The sequence below is a fragment of the Rhagoletis zephyria genome, unplaced genomic scaffold (genome assembly GCF_001687245.7).
Source record: "Rhagoletis zephyria isolate East Lansing unplaced genomic scaffold, Rhagoletis_zephyria_1.1 Rzeph_scaffold_03016, whole genome shotgun sequence".
Taxonomy (NCBI): Eukaryota; Metazoa; Arthropoda; class Insecta; order Diptera; family Tephritidae; genus Rhagoletis; species Rhagoletis zephyria.
This window is the reverse complement of record NW_016160100.1, coordinates 21,692-39,871: the sequence shown is the minus strand read 5'-3', so window position 1 is coordinate 39,871 and position 18,180 is coordinate 21,692. Positions and strand designations below refer to the sequence as shown.

Below are 18,180 nucleotides of genomic sequence, written 5' to 3'. Positions count from 1 at the left end.
TTCGCCTCTGGTGTGACCAAGCTTTAGTCAACCGCAAGGTCACTCTTCAATCCAGCGAAGCAGGATGACAGAGAGAAGATCTCATTCGGTGATTGTACCTCGTCGGACGCGGGATGATGCGCGAGCTTTTTTAGACGGCAGCTCACTCCGCATCCTTCAGTGGACAAAACCAAGAGTCGAGTGGCCAAAGGGCTGCACAAACTACGGAAACCAAGTGGGCCTCTTGTTTTAACCAGCAGTGAAGTTCAGGTGGCCATCGGGAAGATAAAAGCCTCCAAAACCATTGGTTCCGGCGGAGTATACAAACTGCTGCTGAAAATTCGTGTCCATCGGGAGAAGACTACCTCACCAAGGTCCTCAATATATCTATGGTCTATGACATCATTCCCGATGTGTGAGAATCCGGTCCCACTGCTGAAACTGAAGAAACCTGCAAACAAAGAAGTCTTATCGGTCGATAACTCTCCTTACCCCGGTAGCAGATATTAGAGGTCTTGTTACTCCCTTGCATCACGAATCACCTGACCCCAGCTAAGCATCAGCATGGCTGCCCTAAGCACTCAGTTAACCCCTAGCCTAGTATCTATGGTACTGTCAAAGGAGTTTGACACCGTGTGCCACTCCACGCAAGACACAAGACATTGAGGCTTCCCCTCCCCCACAGGGACTAAAACGGTGGTCAGGGAATTATTTGAGTGCTCAACACTCGTTTAGGGGTTTAACAGGGTGGTGACCCCTTCCCACTGCTGTTTAGTTTCTATATCTCGAAACTCCCACACCTCTCATACGCTGACGATTGCTCGATAATGGCGTCCGGCAATGGAGTTGATGACCTGTGTTCAAGCGTAAACGGTTACCTCTCCGAAAATTCTCGCTTCTTTGCTGCAGGAACACTATTCACCACCTGGACCAAAGAGGTCAGACTACAACTAGGTGTTCACGTCGATTACGAGCAAATTTCGGCAGCCACTTTCGACACCCTGTTCTCATTCTCGGCCCATACAACTGCATACATAGTCGAAACGAAATCCTCAAATCGCTAGTCGCAGCACTGGGGCAAATACCAAGAAACGCTGTTAGCAACATACAAGGCAATTGGATGGCCGGTTCGAAACAACTCATCGCCCGGGATTCTCTAAACATCGATATTGAAAATTAAGTCAGGCGCCTCACAAAATTCTTTTGCTCTTGCTGAATGAAAAAGAGGCGAAATTCCTAATCAACAACAACTCCTATACGTCTCCCGCTATTCGCCACTTTTTTCCCCCGAATTGTTTGGTTTGTGCCATCAATAGCTACAACAGCGCCACCTGTGGTAAACTTTGTGTAAATCACAACTTCGTGTCGAAAACTGTGCTGCCTCCTCGTTCTTTTCTATAAACCCACTAAAATGACTGCAGGTTCCAGAAAACGACGTGGTGAGACTACTTGCAACGATGCAGAACCTAGAAAACCTCTGCATATCATCACCAAATATTATACGTAGTATGGATCAACGCTTGGAAAAGTTCAACGAGCTGCTTGCAAAGCAAATCCTCGAGTCCGAAAATAGAATTATGGAGGTTTTCTTTCACAAATTTGAAGAAAAGTTTGAATCTTTTACGCGCGGGTTAACCGAATTAAACCCGTTTGGAATCTACTATCGATCGAATTAGAATCCGTAAGGCAGAGGTAGCAGCTTTAAAACTTTTAATCTCACCAAGCATGGTAAGCAAGTTATGGCTGCCTGTGATGCTAGAGTACTAGGGATCCCACTCAAAGAAGGTGAAAACTTGCAGAGTATATTTCACCATCTATGTTTTTCGCTGAATTTACAACCACCTCCATTAAGGGGTATTTTCCGAGCACGGAAACTTCGGGATACACCCGGTTGACCCTGCGATTATAATAAAATTTCAAGTACCTGCGGATAGAAATAATTTTCTAAAAACTATGGCGAATTATAAACGATCAAACAACAGTGGACTACGGCTAACTCATGCAGGCAAACAATCTAAAGCCCCTGTCTTCATTAATGTGTCGCTAACAAAGCATAATTACCAGATTTTTAAGACAGCCCTTAAGGCCGTCCACATAGAACTTTCGCGTTGGCTTTGGCGTTGGCGTTGGTTTGACAGAACGCACGTTAAAAGTATGCTTGCTACAATGAACGCTTGGCAGCGAATGCTTGGGCCACTAAATTAACATACTAACGACAGATAAATTAATATTTCATATCAATTATTGCATTAAAAACGATATTTCTTGCCCGCACTTGATTAGAAATGAAAAATATTTCACATAATTTGATTTATTTGCAACAGCTGACGAGCGACGCATGCGAAAAAATGAGTGTTGGCCATCTTTTTGGTTTATGATGGCGTGAACGTTGCCGAATTTCGGCTATGTGTACGGCTGCATTTGAATTCATGTATTCATAGTCAGCTGTTGAAGCGATGCCAACGCTAACGCAACGCCAAAGTTCTATGTGGACGGGCCTTTAATCTCAAAAAACGAAAAAGGTTGCGTCTGTGTTCACCAGAGGAGGCTTAGCTCACATTAGTCAACAGAAAAACAACAGTCCGCTCGCAATATACACCCTGGATATACTCAATGAACTTGAGAACACTAGTCCACCAGGTATCCACTCCTTTTGCGACGGGAGTATAAACCAAAACAGCGAAGATCCACAAGATGTCTGATTACTACTACTATTATTGTTCTTTTTATTTGTTCCTTTATTGCGGGTCATACTCTATTTCCCTATATTTTTTTGTGGTTAAATTTGTTATTAGTTTTGTTAGATTCCAACTGCAGTGCATTTAAAATATTGTATATTGACTTTGGACGATGAGCAGGCGAGTTCCAAAGTCTTTTTAACACCATGTTGCGCATTTTATGCAAACAAGCGGTTGAGTTTAAGATAAATCACCTCAATGCGTAAACTTTGTACAAAAAGCTTGATGAGGTGAGATAGAGATAGGATTCCAATTTTCATATTCCTTGTGTCTCCGAAACGTGGTTCACACCATATCATATTAATGATTTGATAAAAGTGAATATTGGATACCAACTGTTTAGAGCTGATAGAAGTGGTCTTGGTGGTGGTGTCGCAATATACTCGTACATATGTTAAAATTTGTTTGTCTTGTAGATTATGTTGCGCTTCTGGTTGTAGTGACTCTGTGGAATATGTGTTCACTGATATCTTTTCAGGTGAAAACAAGCTCCTGGTCAGTTATGTGTACAGACCCAATCATCTTATTAGCTTCTTCAATTTCACCGAAATTCTTCAACCGTTACTCGACAACTACAACAACGCTGTGGTAGCGGATGATTTCAAGAGCAACCTGATTTTCGATTGCAGCTTAAAAGTTAGTATGGAGTCTCTAGGACTTTTTCCTACTAACACCTACTGACCAACAAATATTACTAACACCAACAGCACTTGATGTATTTGTGAATGAGCATAGTAAATCCCTCCACTGTAGACAACTGTCAAACTTTTTGAAACACGACTTGATTTTCTTAATTTTTGATTTTCAAACAACCAGAATATCAACATTCTTCACACACCTAGACCTCAAGAACATCAACTGTACCTCTCACATTGATGCGGTGGAGTCAGTGGAATGGAATCTGATTCGAACGCTGGTAACTATTAACGACCAAACTAAAGGCCTGATTATGGCAACTTAACTTAACTTAACGGAACGTAGAACTTAGAGAATCAAAATGAAACAGATTTCGACGTGGCATTAAGTTACGTTAAGTTTCGGCTGTTCAATTATAAGCAACACCCATTTAACAGAATTTTTAAGAGAGAGCCGTAAGTTACGTTGAGTTACCATAATCGGACCATAAGTTTCTTCAAGAACACATAAATAGGCTCTTTGATGACTTCGTTCCACTCAGACGCAAAATAGCGAAATGCAGCAGCAACCCTTGGTTCAATTCTAAATTAAAAGACCTTATTACTACTCTTAATCAAACCTACGCGAGGTGGAAGCTCACTCATTGTCAACAAAGCAATAATACCATGTTCTGACCGACAACGAAAATACCTTGAAAACGAGTTTTGGGATTGTGGGCTGAAGGCTGTTCACACCGAATGTTGGTGTTTTCGTTGACATATCTTACATTCTTTGTTTACAGTTTTGCTACACAAAAACAAAACCAAAATACTTTTCCTTCAATTTCTTTTCATTAACAACCTTTTGCGTCCAAGCTTATTTTATATTGGCCAGCCAATTAACAATACATCCGAAGATGATAAAATATGACTTCCACTACGATAACTAATCGAAAAAAACTAGTGCAGACACCGATTGGAATGAGTGGAACATGAGTTTTCAAGTGGTTTTCAGCGAAAACTAGTTTTGGTTTGACAGATTTTACATGGACGAAAATACAAGTTTTAGGTCGAAAACCAGTTTTACCAATGAAAACATGTTTTCGATGTCGGTCAGAACATGGTATAAGGCCTGCGAAAGCAACGTATTATAAGGAAAAGTTCAGCTCAGCCATGAATTCAAATCAAACGTGGAATATAATTAAAGAAATTGGGATGGGGGAAATCAAAGGAAAGTTTATCTCTTCACTCCGACCTAAATTTATTCAAATTAAATAGAAAATTTGTTAGTCCACCCAGTTCTTTAGCTAATACATGTCTTGGCAACTTTAGTGCACGTGTAAATGTTAGTATTTATATTTTAACACCTTTTTCGCATAAGCCATTGCATCAGTGCAAATGACATCACAATTTTTTAAGGTAGTGCACCCTCAAGTCTTGGACGCAAAAGCCCTACGCCCATTTTTGTACGGTGCCTTTGCCAACTCAAATGTGCGCTGAAATGAGGGTTCGTTCTCATACACGCCGCGGTCGCTCTGGCATTTATCGTTTTGTTTTTTAATTCTTGAAACTGCTTACGCATGCAGGACGCAAACCAGAATTCAGACTGCATTGTGCGAAACAAAACACCGTCATTAAATGTTCGTACATATGTAAGTGCATAAGTATGTATGTATGTACATTGTACATATCAAAACATTTCCATACTCGTACTTCTACTTTTCTGCAATCATACAGAATATGGAAATTTATGATATCGTATCGCCGCAAGTGGCACAGAGTGTGCTTTTTGAACACTCCATGCGAATTATTTAATCGTAGCACTTTCGACAGAAGCAAGATTTTTATATGGGATAAAATGGTTTTGAAAGCTAATGTAATTCCCGTTCACGGAAAAAATATTGACATTGAGCCACAGTTACTCCTCGACCTTAAAAAAAAGGTCAAAAATAGTGTTCTTCGAAAAAACATGCAACGAATTTTGTACAAAAAAAAAATTGCATGTTTTATTACACTAATAATAAAGATTGTGAAACAAGATTCACGATTGCAATGTTTAAAAAACGAAAAAAAAAATGTAACCCCTCAATTTCAAAAATTCATTACATTTTTTATGATTTGCAAGCAGCGATGCATCTTTCGCACAATTTTATATCACTCGAACAACAAGTACGTTGTAGTGCTATTCAAGACCTTATTAGTGTAATAAAACGTACAAACAGTTTTTTTTTTTAAGAAATCCGGTGGATTTTGCATGTTTTATTCGAAGAACACTATTTCTGACCAATATTTTTAAGGTCAAGGAGTCATTGTGTCTCAATGTCAATATTTTTCCGTAAAAAGGAAATAACATTAGCTTTCAAAACCATTTTGTTTCATATCAAAATGTTGCTTCTGTCAAAAGCGCTATGATTATTTCGCATGGAGTGTTCAAAAAGCACACTGTGCGGCACTCCCCTATAACCTGAAGCACTTAGAAACAGTGCAATAAATTGGTCGCGCTTACATATGTATGTATGTATATGAAACTATACAAGTGTCATCACATGAATATTGCAACATTTGTGAAGGAAATAACTGAACAAAAGATGTGTCACAGCTGCGATCTACAGCTGTTTAATTGCATAATTGACTTGATGTTGATATATTTAGCTGTTGAAATGAATATTTTAATTGCCATCTGCCTCGCATATATACTTACATGCATTTAACCAGACCCACCTACCCAATGTATTTCGACCCGCTGAATCCGAATCTGAGGTCCGTTTTGCTCCATCTTGTCAGGATCTTTTCCTAACATCAAAAAACATGGCGGGTACATTTTTTTCTAACATCAAAAAACGATCCTTTCACATAATATCCGGCATGTTTTTTTAAGTTAGGAAAAAATCCTGACGAATTCAGCGGGTCGCAGTGTTTGTCGATAGGTGGGTATGGTTAAATGCACAGACCACTTTTTTTGTTGTGTGCTGATGTTATCAAGGCAGAATATTTAGCTATTTGAAGAACAGTTAATACTTTTGGGTTAAACCTTATCCAAGCGCACAGTGAATAGCGAAGAATATCATTGAATTGGATAAAACTTAAAATTTTGAATTTTTACTTAAGTAATAATAAAGTTTATATTTAAATCGAATTCCGATCATTTAAGGGTTTATCTCTCTAACGGCTAAAAATAAACTCGCTCTGTAATTACGTAATTTCGAGGAAAACTCAAATGTTGTCAAGTTCTCGGAATATCCAGGTATAGCTTCTAATCCGACAGTTTAATTTAAAAGAGTTGTGTTAACGTCTGAGATAATATTAAAGGTCTCTTAATATCTAACTTCTTATTTGTACCTATCTACCTGCTACATACATACATACATATGTACATAGTAGCTAGTAAAAGTATTGCAATTCGCAAACCTAGGTATGCACATAAATTCTGTTGTCTACATTCTGAAATTTTTTTAAGGTTAATGCCATTTACTCATTTACAACATCAAAACTACAGCACTGCTGTATGTTCAATGAACTTGTGCATTAAGTTTATGTTAACTCGACATTTCTTCAAAGCATTCATTAAGTTCATACACTTTTATATGTATGTACGATAGGATGGTCCAAAAATGCACACGGAAAAGTAAGGAAGGAATTTTAATGCTCTCACCCCGTAGGAGTGTTCTATATCGGAAAAAAACATCTGTATTTTATATGAGGAAAAACCAAGTTTTTATGGAAATGGTAGAGAACTCTTTAAATCAATATTTTTCGATCGAAAACACTGTTTCCCTTCAGAAGACTTCAGGGTATAATACCCAATTGCTTATTTTAAAATTTTTTAATACCAATGATTTTTTATGGGACCCTCTGTTGCATTTTTTTGGGCTTTTGTTGGGTGTATAAAATATAATTAATATTAAGAAATGGCAAAATAAAACAATGGGTGTTATTATTGGAAGTCTCCTAAAGCGAAACAGAGTTTTCCGATCGAAAAATATTGATTTTCAAGATTTATATACCATTTCTACGAAAAACTGTTTTCCCCCATATAAAATACACGGAAAATTGTGAGCGCTTTGATCGGCATCTAAATATTTTTTGATATAAAAAAAACAGGAGTAGGTATGTTTTTTAGACATATGGGGTGAAAACATTAAAATTCGACTTTAATATATATATATATATTTTTTTTACCACCCTAGCGTACATACATACGATCGTCTTGAACAAAAGTGCTGAGCTTTCAGATGACAGCTTTCTGTATTTATAAATTTTGTCGTCGTGCAAACTCTTTATAACACTTGATAGCCCAGTAAAATTAGATAAATTTGGTAGGAAAGTTGAAATAATTTGTAACAGCGTTTTTTTGATGCTGTTTACTTCTATTTGACACGTAGATCATGGATCCACAGTCTTGCCCCTAAATTTCATTTGGCAACATTCCGCCATCTTGGATTTAAGTTTTTTTGGTTTTTTTTCGCGATTTGGCAAGTTTATTTTGCATTTTTCGTAAAAAATCTTTACATACAAATATGTAGAGAATTTCATTTCCCACATTTATTATATAGAAGGTTTTTTAAAAATATGTAGCATTTTTTATTGTAAAAAATTAGCAAAAACTGTGAAAAAATGTTTAATTGTCACGGTTTTCGCGATTTTGTGACAATTTCTGTTGAAAATACGTAGCATATTGAAATTCCAAAGTTGTAGAGAATTTCATTCTTCACAACTTTTGTACCAAATTTTTTTTTGTACGGCGCTTAGATCACGGCCGAGAACGTGCCAAATATAGCGATTAGCCCAGTAGAATCAGATAAATTTGGTAGGAAAAAAAATAAAAAATTTGTAACAGCGATTTTTTAATGCTGTTTACTTCTATTTGACACGTAGATCATGGATCCACAGTCTTGCCCCTAAATTTCATTTGGCAACATTCCGCCATCTTGGATTTAAGTTTTTTTGGTTTTTTTTNACATTTATTATATAGAAGGTTTTTTAAAAATATGTAGCATTTTTTATTGTAAAAAATTAGCAAAAACTATGAAAAAAATGTTTAATTGTCACGGTTTTCGCGATTTTGTGACAATTTCTGTTGAAAATACGTAGCATATTGAAATTCCAAAGTTGTAGAGAATTTCATTCTTCACAACTTTTATACCTAATTTTTTATTGTACGGCGCTTAGATCACGGCCAAGAACGTGCCAAATATAGCGATTAGCCCAGTAGAATCAGATAAATTTGGTAGGAAAAAAATAAAAAATTTGTAACAGCGATTTTTTGATGCAGTTTACTTCTATTTGTCACGTAGATCATGGATCCACAGTCCTGCCCCTATATTTCATTTGGCAACATTCCGCCATCTTAGATTTATTTAGTTTTTTGTTTTTTTTTGCGATTTGCAGGCTTATTTTGCATTTTTCGTAAAAAATTGTTAAATACAAATATGTAGAAAATTTAATTTTCCACATTTGCTATATAGAAGGTTTTTTAAAAATAGAACTTTTTATTGTAAAAAATTGCCAAAAACTGCGAAAAAATTTTATATTGTCACGGTTTTCGCCATTTTTTGACAATTTCTGTTGAAAATACATAGCAAATTGAAATTCCAAAGATGTAGAGAATTTTATTCTCCTCGAGTTTTGTACTTACATTTGTTTTGTACGATGCTTAGATCACGGCCGAGAACGTGCCAAACATAGCTATTATTCCAGTAAAAATAAATTTTGTAGGGAAAAAAATTGTAACAGCGATTTTTTGATGCAGTTTACTTCAATTTCACATGTTGATCATAGATCCACAGTCTTGTCCCTTGTCAATGGAAACTAAAAAATGCTTATGTATGTGAATTTTATCACTTTCTAAGAAGTAAAAAACTTTTTTTGTTAGTTAGCCATACGGCTTTCAAACACATACAGTGACGGGAAAATAAATAGGGATGCGACATTTTGGAAATTGTGGTATTTTTCTTTTGTTGATTTAATGTTTATTATGAAAGTCTAGCTCACTACCTAACAAAATCCATATAAGTCCGAAATTTAAACTTCGTAGAAAAATTGGGAAAATTCGTCAAAGTTTCATTAAAATTTCAAACATTTTAATGAGAGTTTTTAAGGCAAAATTTTGATATGCATTTTGTTGCAAATTAAATTTTAATACAATAAAGTGCAAATTTGACGGTTTCATACGAGGCACTTTTGATTTTTTTTTATATGGAGGAAAATGTTAAGCATAGGCAACAAAAAAAAAATGCCAAACATCAACGATAAGTCGCAGCTACTTCACAATTGCATTTTATTGTGATACAATTTATTTTTGTATTTTGAATAAAAAGTTTGAAATATTGATGAACATTAGTAATATATTAATTACTAGCCCGCTTCGAACGTGTACATAAGTAAGTACATTTACGCATTTGGAAAAAGCAGGTGGCAACCTACTAAAAAAATAAAGCCTTATTGCACATAATGGCCAAGCCCTTTCATTTCACATCTCACTTATTGCAATTCAACGAACGAATCTTATACGTTGTTAGACAGGTGGCAACCCCATCGTAATTTTCAAGATTAGCGTGGTCGAATATCTCGACTTTGCGTTATACTACGTATGGATAAGATAGTAATTTTGAACAGGTGGCACCCTACTAAAAAAAATAAAGTTTGTGTACATGCGAAGTCCATGCACCTACATTTGGTATCTAAATTTTTAATACAGCGAACGGTGAAGATCTTATAATTTTGAAACAGGTGGCAACCCTACTCAGAAAAATTATTGCACATCTAGAGGCTAACACTTTTCATTTGACAGTGACGGTGCTGAACTGATGCCTACGCTTATTATTATTGAATATAGTAATTTTCTTAACAGGCAGCAACCCTTTCCAGAAAAATTAAAATGTAGATGCTTTTCTAGAGGCCAATACCTTTTATTTAACACCAAAATTTTTGTAATCCGACGAACGGTGCGGAGCTTAGTGTTTTTACACAGGTGGCGACCCTATAAAAATCCTAAATACCAATGGTCACACTCACTCGATCACTCAGAGAATCTCGGCTTTCTTTTATACTATGTATAGACTTCCCATCCATAAATATTTCGTTCATATCAAACCTAATAAATTAACCGAAAATTTTCATCTATCGCATAGATTTTTTTAGAATATAACAAACCATATTTTTGCTATTAACTATGAATATTAAAAAAAAATAAATAAAAACAAAAATTCTGCGCAGCCTAATGAACACACCGTTAAACAATGCGACGCCTTTTTAATCGCAAATGACGGTGATGATAATAGTTATATAGAGGTACCGCGTACTCACATCTGCTGAATTTATGTTGTATGTACAAATGTACATTGCCCCCACTTGGGAATAAATTACTTTTACTACTACGTTAATGAGTGCAAACTGTTTCGATATTCTTTTTAGATTGAATGAATAATTCTTACAGCCATTCGCGAAAATTTTATTATTCGCCTGATATTTGATTTGCATACTAATTAGTTAGTTGTGGACTTTTGGCAAATAAAGCAATCTTGAGACTGACTTTTTGTTTTAAGGCAAAACTAGTCAGTAATATTTCTTGAAGTATTAAACTTTTGATGAACAATAAACAATTTCTTTAATTTAAATAAGTAACTGCCCAAAAAAAGACTAAGCTCCGAAACCAAGATGAAGAGTAAACTCATAGACTGGCAAAGGAATCATTTAGGAATAGACTGCCGCCCACAAAAATCAGTTGGGAATAGGCCATGTGCTACAAATCGTACGATTTGAAATCAGTGCGATGTGCAAAATCTACTACTTTAGAGATTTCTTAACAAAAAGGCAAATTTTTGCCANCTATCCTGATGAAGAAGAACCTGAAACTCATTGTCCTGCATTATATAGAAGACGATAAACATTTTTGGATACAGGATTTTTAACGATCTAAACGCAGCGGCGTAGCGTGGCCTGGTGTGCGCGACGGTCGACGGACGGCCGCGAAGCTAAGCAAATTTAATGTTTGAAAGAGCAATAATGTCAATGGATTTTATTTCGCCTTTAAAAATTTAATAATGTCAATTGACTTTATTTCGCACCAGGGTTGACCTTATTTCCGTTGATCTTATTACCTGTTACCGCAAGATTAGCGCCCCAAAAGCTCGATCGTATGCGTTATCTGTGTCCTAAATTTAAATTTCTAATCAAATTTGGCGTTCATAGTTACCTAGTCCTATAACTTAAGCAGCAAAGGTAAGACAAAAACCGAAAGCATGCCGTACCTAATCATAGCAAAGCCTCAATCTGAGTTAACATTTAACAACTAATGCCTGAAGAAAAATTATTTCAAATGTTAACCAAAACTACCTTCGAACAAAGAGTCGCTGATTAGCTTCCTTGCCTTCTGTGCACTTCGGTTTAGATCAGCCTGGTTGATCAACAAAAAAACCTCCCAACACCTTCAATAATAAATAGTAGAAAGTTTTTTTTTTATAAAATTTCATAAGGGAAGTAGCATGCCATTCCAAGTCTTTAAGAACAGAATTGATATCGGAAGATTTTGTGGTAGAAAAAATACCTTTAATTAAATATCGTTATCATTTATTTACCTCGGCTGATTAGATTTCATTAGTCTTAAATAGTAATATTTTAGGTGCATAAGTACATAAGTATGATTAATCTTGCTATACATATACATATGTACATACTTTATAATTGTTTAGATTATAATCAATTTCTCCAGGCAACTGTAAATACATAAATAATATTTATAAATAAAATCGATTTTAAGAGAAACCCTTATTTGAAGAGGATTTGTTTATTTAGTGCATTTTTCCAATACCTGTGGGCGATAAGAACAAATAGTAGCAGACTTAGATGTTTATATATAGGAACATAAATATGTAGTATGTATTTGTAGTTGGTTTCTGTAAATATTTATTTTCAGTAACATCTGGTATATCACAAAAAACTCGCTGCCTTCATAAAATCATTTTTTCACGGAATAATTATTTAGGTCGATCTACTTATTTGCAAACATACATACAAGTAAATACGCATATTCATATGGGAACTACATAAACACTGCCGCTTTTATGATTCCACTTCATATTCATTTACCGAATTAGTAATCTTTTCCTCCTTTTGGCTGTACCAATGAAAACGACCACAATAGACACAGTTATTTCAACAGTATCTGCACCGCGCGAACCCGTACAATACCCTCATATCACATAATTCACAGCCAGTTGCTTTTTTGTCTGGTTATCGTACGGAAGTGTCTATGTAAATGCAAATCTGCCTTGCAGGAAATCCATAAGGGGGATTGAAGCCATGTTATGAAGAATACGACACTGTGAAATAAAGCCATAGGGAAATAACGCCATATGGCCTTATTTCACGTACAGTAGTATGTATGGACAGCCCGATCTCACATAATTGTAGTTTCGCCATAACGTGTATCATACCAAAGGCCGTATTGGCAACTTTCGCTGCAAACTTCGTCACAATCCCGCGTGTTTGGTCAGAAACTGTCACAACACCAAAAGCTTGCGCTGACATACTTAGAACTTTGGTCTCATTAAAGTTGATCCTTTAGGCTCGGTTATGCATACTTGGCATTGCATGAGAGTTGTCACATAAGGAATCTTTAAAGGAGCTTTGTGTGTGAGCTGTTACCCAACGCATAGGTATATAGAAGTCTGTTGGATTTTGATTTCTCTGAACTGAACTTCTCTGTATAGCGCCTTGCAGATTTTAGGAAGATCAGAAAGATGGTGTGCTTACTTGGTCCAGCGAAGTCCGCAGTCTCCAACACAACCTCAATCACCAAAAGGAAAATAAGGAGAGAGATTATGCAGCCTTGTCGAACTCCACTGCGCACTTCGCCGGTCTCAGACACCTTCCCGCCACCTAGCTTTTTATACCCGAGCGCACTTGTGCACAAGGGTATATTAATTTTGTAATGTTCGGCTCCGCCCGAACTTAGACTTTCTTACTTGTTCATACATAGATTCAATAACAGCGATGATTTTATCGGGAGAAGGCATTCTCTACGAACACTATTGAAAGCCTTTTCGAAATCGACAAACATCAGAATCACCCTATGCTAAGTACTTTTTCACTTTTTCATAACAAAAAAAAAAATATATAACCGGAATTCCCTCCAATTAGGTGATTCTTCCGACTTCACAAAAAGGAGAAGGTTATCAATTCGTCGGAATATTTTTTTTTTTGGCTGTCCCTAATCATTTGGAACGAATACTCCGACGAATACTTATTTCTTATTGCACCGGAACATCCGGATTATTATTGACTAGTTATTCGTCTGGAATTTTCTTTTTTGTCATTGAGAAAATTTGCCCAATTTAAGTTATTTCAAGTCGCTTGAGTGCTAATTTGAATTTTACTTTTCCGGATGAATATCGATAGAAAAAGATATGTTAAAAATCCGGAAAACTGAAATTATTTAAATGAAAAGAAATAAATATTTTACTTTCTCATTGAGTTATTTTCGCTAACATTTGAATCGAATTTGCTTCAAGAAATAAACCGGGATGGTTTTTGAAAGTAATCTTATACAATTTAGGACAGTTTTTTAGATGTATTTCCGATAAGCTCTAGCGTACAGCACTTTAATTATTAAAGACGTAAAAAAAATTTGTCCGAGACATCACTTTCGAATCACATATTTTGCAAAGCAACATTCGATTTTGTAGAAATATCCGGATAATATATTCAATCAAACAATATCGACTAATCTTCCGGAAGAATTTAAATTCAAAAACTCTCTCGCCGTCGCCAGATCCATCACCAGGATAAAATGTGAGCGATGATGGTGTTATTGTGCCAATTAAATTATTTTTTCCGGGCGAATAATTGCGCACTAATAATCCGAAATTTCCGGACCAAAAAAAAGGAAGTGCGCCTGGGCCACACTGGAGAAGTGAAACTTACGTTACATATTGCTTAATTGCTGTTCGTTCTAATTACATTTATGTTATTCTGTTTTCCTTTCCCTTCGTTTTTATCTTTATACCCTATCAATAACAAAATCGATAGTAACATCCAACAAAATGCCGTTAACAAAACTGATAAAAGTATCGATAACAAAACCGATGACAAATTTTACCAAAATTTCGATAGCACAATCGATAAAAATATTGGTAGCAAAATCAATTAGAAAATCGATAAAAATATCATTAACAAAATCAATAAAAATATCGATAATAAAATCCATAAAAATATCGATAACAAAATCGATAAATGATCGACAACAAAATCGATCACAAAAATGGCTTAGAAAGTTGATAAAAATGTCGATAACAAAATTGATAACAAAACCGGTAACAAAATCGATAAATTATCGATAGCAAAATCGATAACAAAATCGATCAAAAATATTGATAACAAATTCGATAAAAATATCGATAACAAAATCTATAACAATGTCGATAACAAACCCAATAACAATATTGATAAAAAATATCGATAACAAAATCTTTAAAAATATCGATTACAAAATCGATAACTAAATCGGTAAAAATATTGATAAAAAAATCCATAAAAATATCGATTATTATATCGATAAATTCCAAAGATATCGATAGCAAAATCGGTAACAATATCGATAAAAATTTCGATAACACAACCGATAAAAATATCGATTATTATATCGATAAATTCCAAAGATATCGATAGCAAAATCGGTAACAATATCGATAAAAATTTCGATAACACAACCGATAAAAATATCGATTGTTATATCGATAAGTCCCGAGAATACCAAAAATCTCTAAAATCCCAAAATAGTTCACACATGGAGTCTCTGGGTCTCCATCTATATCCTTTTTCTATAATTACCTTTATTTTAATCTTTCTTCCTCTATCTTCATCTTTACTTTTATCGGTATACTCGTTCTCATATTTTTCTTTATAATTATCTTTGTGTTTACTTTTGTGTTTATCATTTTCTTCATCTACATATTCCCCTCCACCTTTGCCCATATATAAGTAAATTGTTTAAATTTACATTGATCTTCATTTTTGCCTTTATCTTTACGCATTTTTGTTTTTGTTTTTATTTTTACCTTTGCCTTTATCCTTTTCTTTATCTATCTACGTACTCACCTTTACTTTCATTCATTGGTATTTTTTAGGTGTTTTCTTTAACCTTTTATTAGCAAGTTTTTGTTAAATTAATACCATGTGCATACACTCAAGAAGCACTTGTTTCAACACAACTGCACCATTTCCATTGCATATGTTACCGCATAACTTTGGAACACCTTTCTATCACATATTAATTGAGTTATTGAGTGAATCGCCATTGGTTGCTTGGTGAGTGTTTCTTACGCACTGATCAAGCTAAGAGATCATCAATATTTAGGACAGAAACTTTCCAGCTCTAAAATCATTCAAGTTTTGAAAGCAACGATCAATGAACTAAACATTTTTTTTTTTAATTTTCATTATTTTTTTTTATAGAGCTTTGTACCACGATTGTTTATTATGAAAAATTGAAAAAGCCGAAATAGTGCTATAACTTCTACCGCTTAGACTTTGTTGCTTTTTCAATTTTTCCTAATAAACAATCGTGATACAAAGCTCAATAAAAAAATTTAAAATAAAATGTTAATAAGCCACAATAACATTGAAAAATAAAAATTTTATTTTTTTCTATATTTACTGGCGTTATACGAGTTATTATATTTATGAAGTCAATAACTAATGAGTGGGCATTATTTAATACAGCATAGAATTAGGTGACCAGTCACCCTGACTGATCACGCAGCTAGTTATGAATGCAGTGTTCTTTCATTTGCGTGCCTTAAATACTAACATACATATACATATGTATTGTACAAACATACTATATAGTTTATATATATGTATGTATATATGTATGTATACATACATATGTATATACATCTGCTCATACATACATATATTTAAGTAAATGTTTGTAAATAAATACCATTCTAGTCAGTATTAGCGACCAGAATAAACACAAAGAACGGTTGGTGCTTGTGATTGGCCAAGTGGAACTTATTCAAGATCAACCGGTTACTTAATGCGTATATGTACGCAGTTGTGAATCTAGTATACTTACTAAGATGCAGAATAAAGGTTGGAAAAGCATTGTAGCATTGCATACAAATACATATGTAAGAAAGCGTGCTGGGTATGGAGCAATCCAGTAAAAGAGTCGAAAAGAAGAAAAACGATGAGGACCATTCGAGTCGTCATTCATAAAATTATTTTAAAAAATCCAGATTCACTATATGTAGCACAGATTGAAAAGTTTCCTGACGCTAATTTCAATATGCTCAGATTGCAGAGGGTATGATAGTTGGCATATCTATGTAATGACAGCACTCCACAGTCAGTTCTGGACATTCCAAATCTAAATATGTCTAATTTAAACGGCAAGTCAGCTAGGAGTTCCTTAAGACTTGGGACGTTTTACAGATTGCCTCTATTTTAGACAGAGTTGAATTTAACCATAAATGCCCTACAAAAGACACTGAAAATCTGGCAACGCTCAAACAACGACGAGATTCCAATATCCACAGATGATGTCTTGGAACGAGTTGCCGTCATCACTTTTCTAATTTGTCTGCATTTTCTGACATTTTCTGTGGTTTTTGGCGGACCCATAAAATATAGTTACTATAAAAAATGGTTAAATAAATAGTTTGGTAATATTATTGAGAATCTTCTGAAGAGGAACAGAGTTTTGCCGATCAAAAAATATTGGTTTTCAAGAATTCTATACCATTTCTATGAAAATTGTTTTTTCCANTTTGAGCGCTTCGAGCGACCTCTAAATATATTTTTATTTCAAAAAAATAGGGGTATATTTTTTCGATATATAACAATCCTAGGGGGTGAGAGCATAAAAATTCCCACTTTACTTTTTCACATGCATTTTTGGACCAGTAAATATGTACTCTTCAACCCGACGTATATCTTAATAATAATTTTTTATATAAAATTTTTGTTTAAAATTATTAGATTGAAAAAGTAAATTTTTTTTTTTTTGAAAAAGTTCTTTTCGTAGAATTCTGAGGCACTGACTGTGCAAAAATTTTTGTTAATTAACATTATTTTTTCAAAGTTCTTTTAATTTTGTCAATGTTATTGTGGCTTATTAAAATTTTATTTTTAAAATTTTACTGAGCTTTGTACCACGAATGTTTATTAGGAAAAATTGAAAAATTTCTTTTAATTTTGTTTCACTGAATACTGAGATAATTCTTAGGCTAAAATATTAAAGCAGTTAAAATATAATTTTTAACAACATAATTTTTATGGAAATAAATACGAAATTTTATTTACAATACTATATAAAAATATTTTTAAATTAAAGCTATCCAATTGATTTGTAAACTTTAAAAAGTGTACGCATTCCCAATAAAGCTCGGTCAAACTTGTCCTTTAACTTAATAAAGGTATGTTTTGTCATTAATAAAAATTTCATAGAACACTCGAAAAATTTGGTTGTTAATTACGTACATATATTCCATGATACAAAAAAGAAGGTAGTTTCATTACTACTATTTTTTGATTATAAATCAGAATTTCGACATTTCTTCAGATGCAAACATTAAGCATAGCTGTGCCACATTGAAATTTTTTGAGGGGGGAGATTTTATTTTAAATATTTGGACTTAATAAAAGAGTAAAATTTACATACAAAAAATAGCAAGTTCAAGTGTTCGATAATCAAATTTAAACGTTTTTATCAAGCGTTTTAAAGGTCCTTTGAATAATATCGATGTGCAGAGATGAAGTAATAAAATAAAATCCAGTTTTGAAACATTTATTTATTAAAAAGCTTTTTTCATTTCATTTTAAACAAAATAAATATATTTACATAA

The 18,180-nt window shown here is 34.3% G+C and overlaps 1 protein-coding gene across 3 annotated transcripts in view; it reads left to right on the top strand.

Annotated features, from left to right (window-relative positions):
• Cerk (Ceramide kinase) overlaps positions 1–18,180 on the top strand; it is a 28,554-nt gene that overhangs the window by 1,541 nt on the left and 8,833 nt on the right. The window lies entirely within an intron of this gene.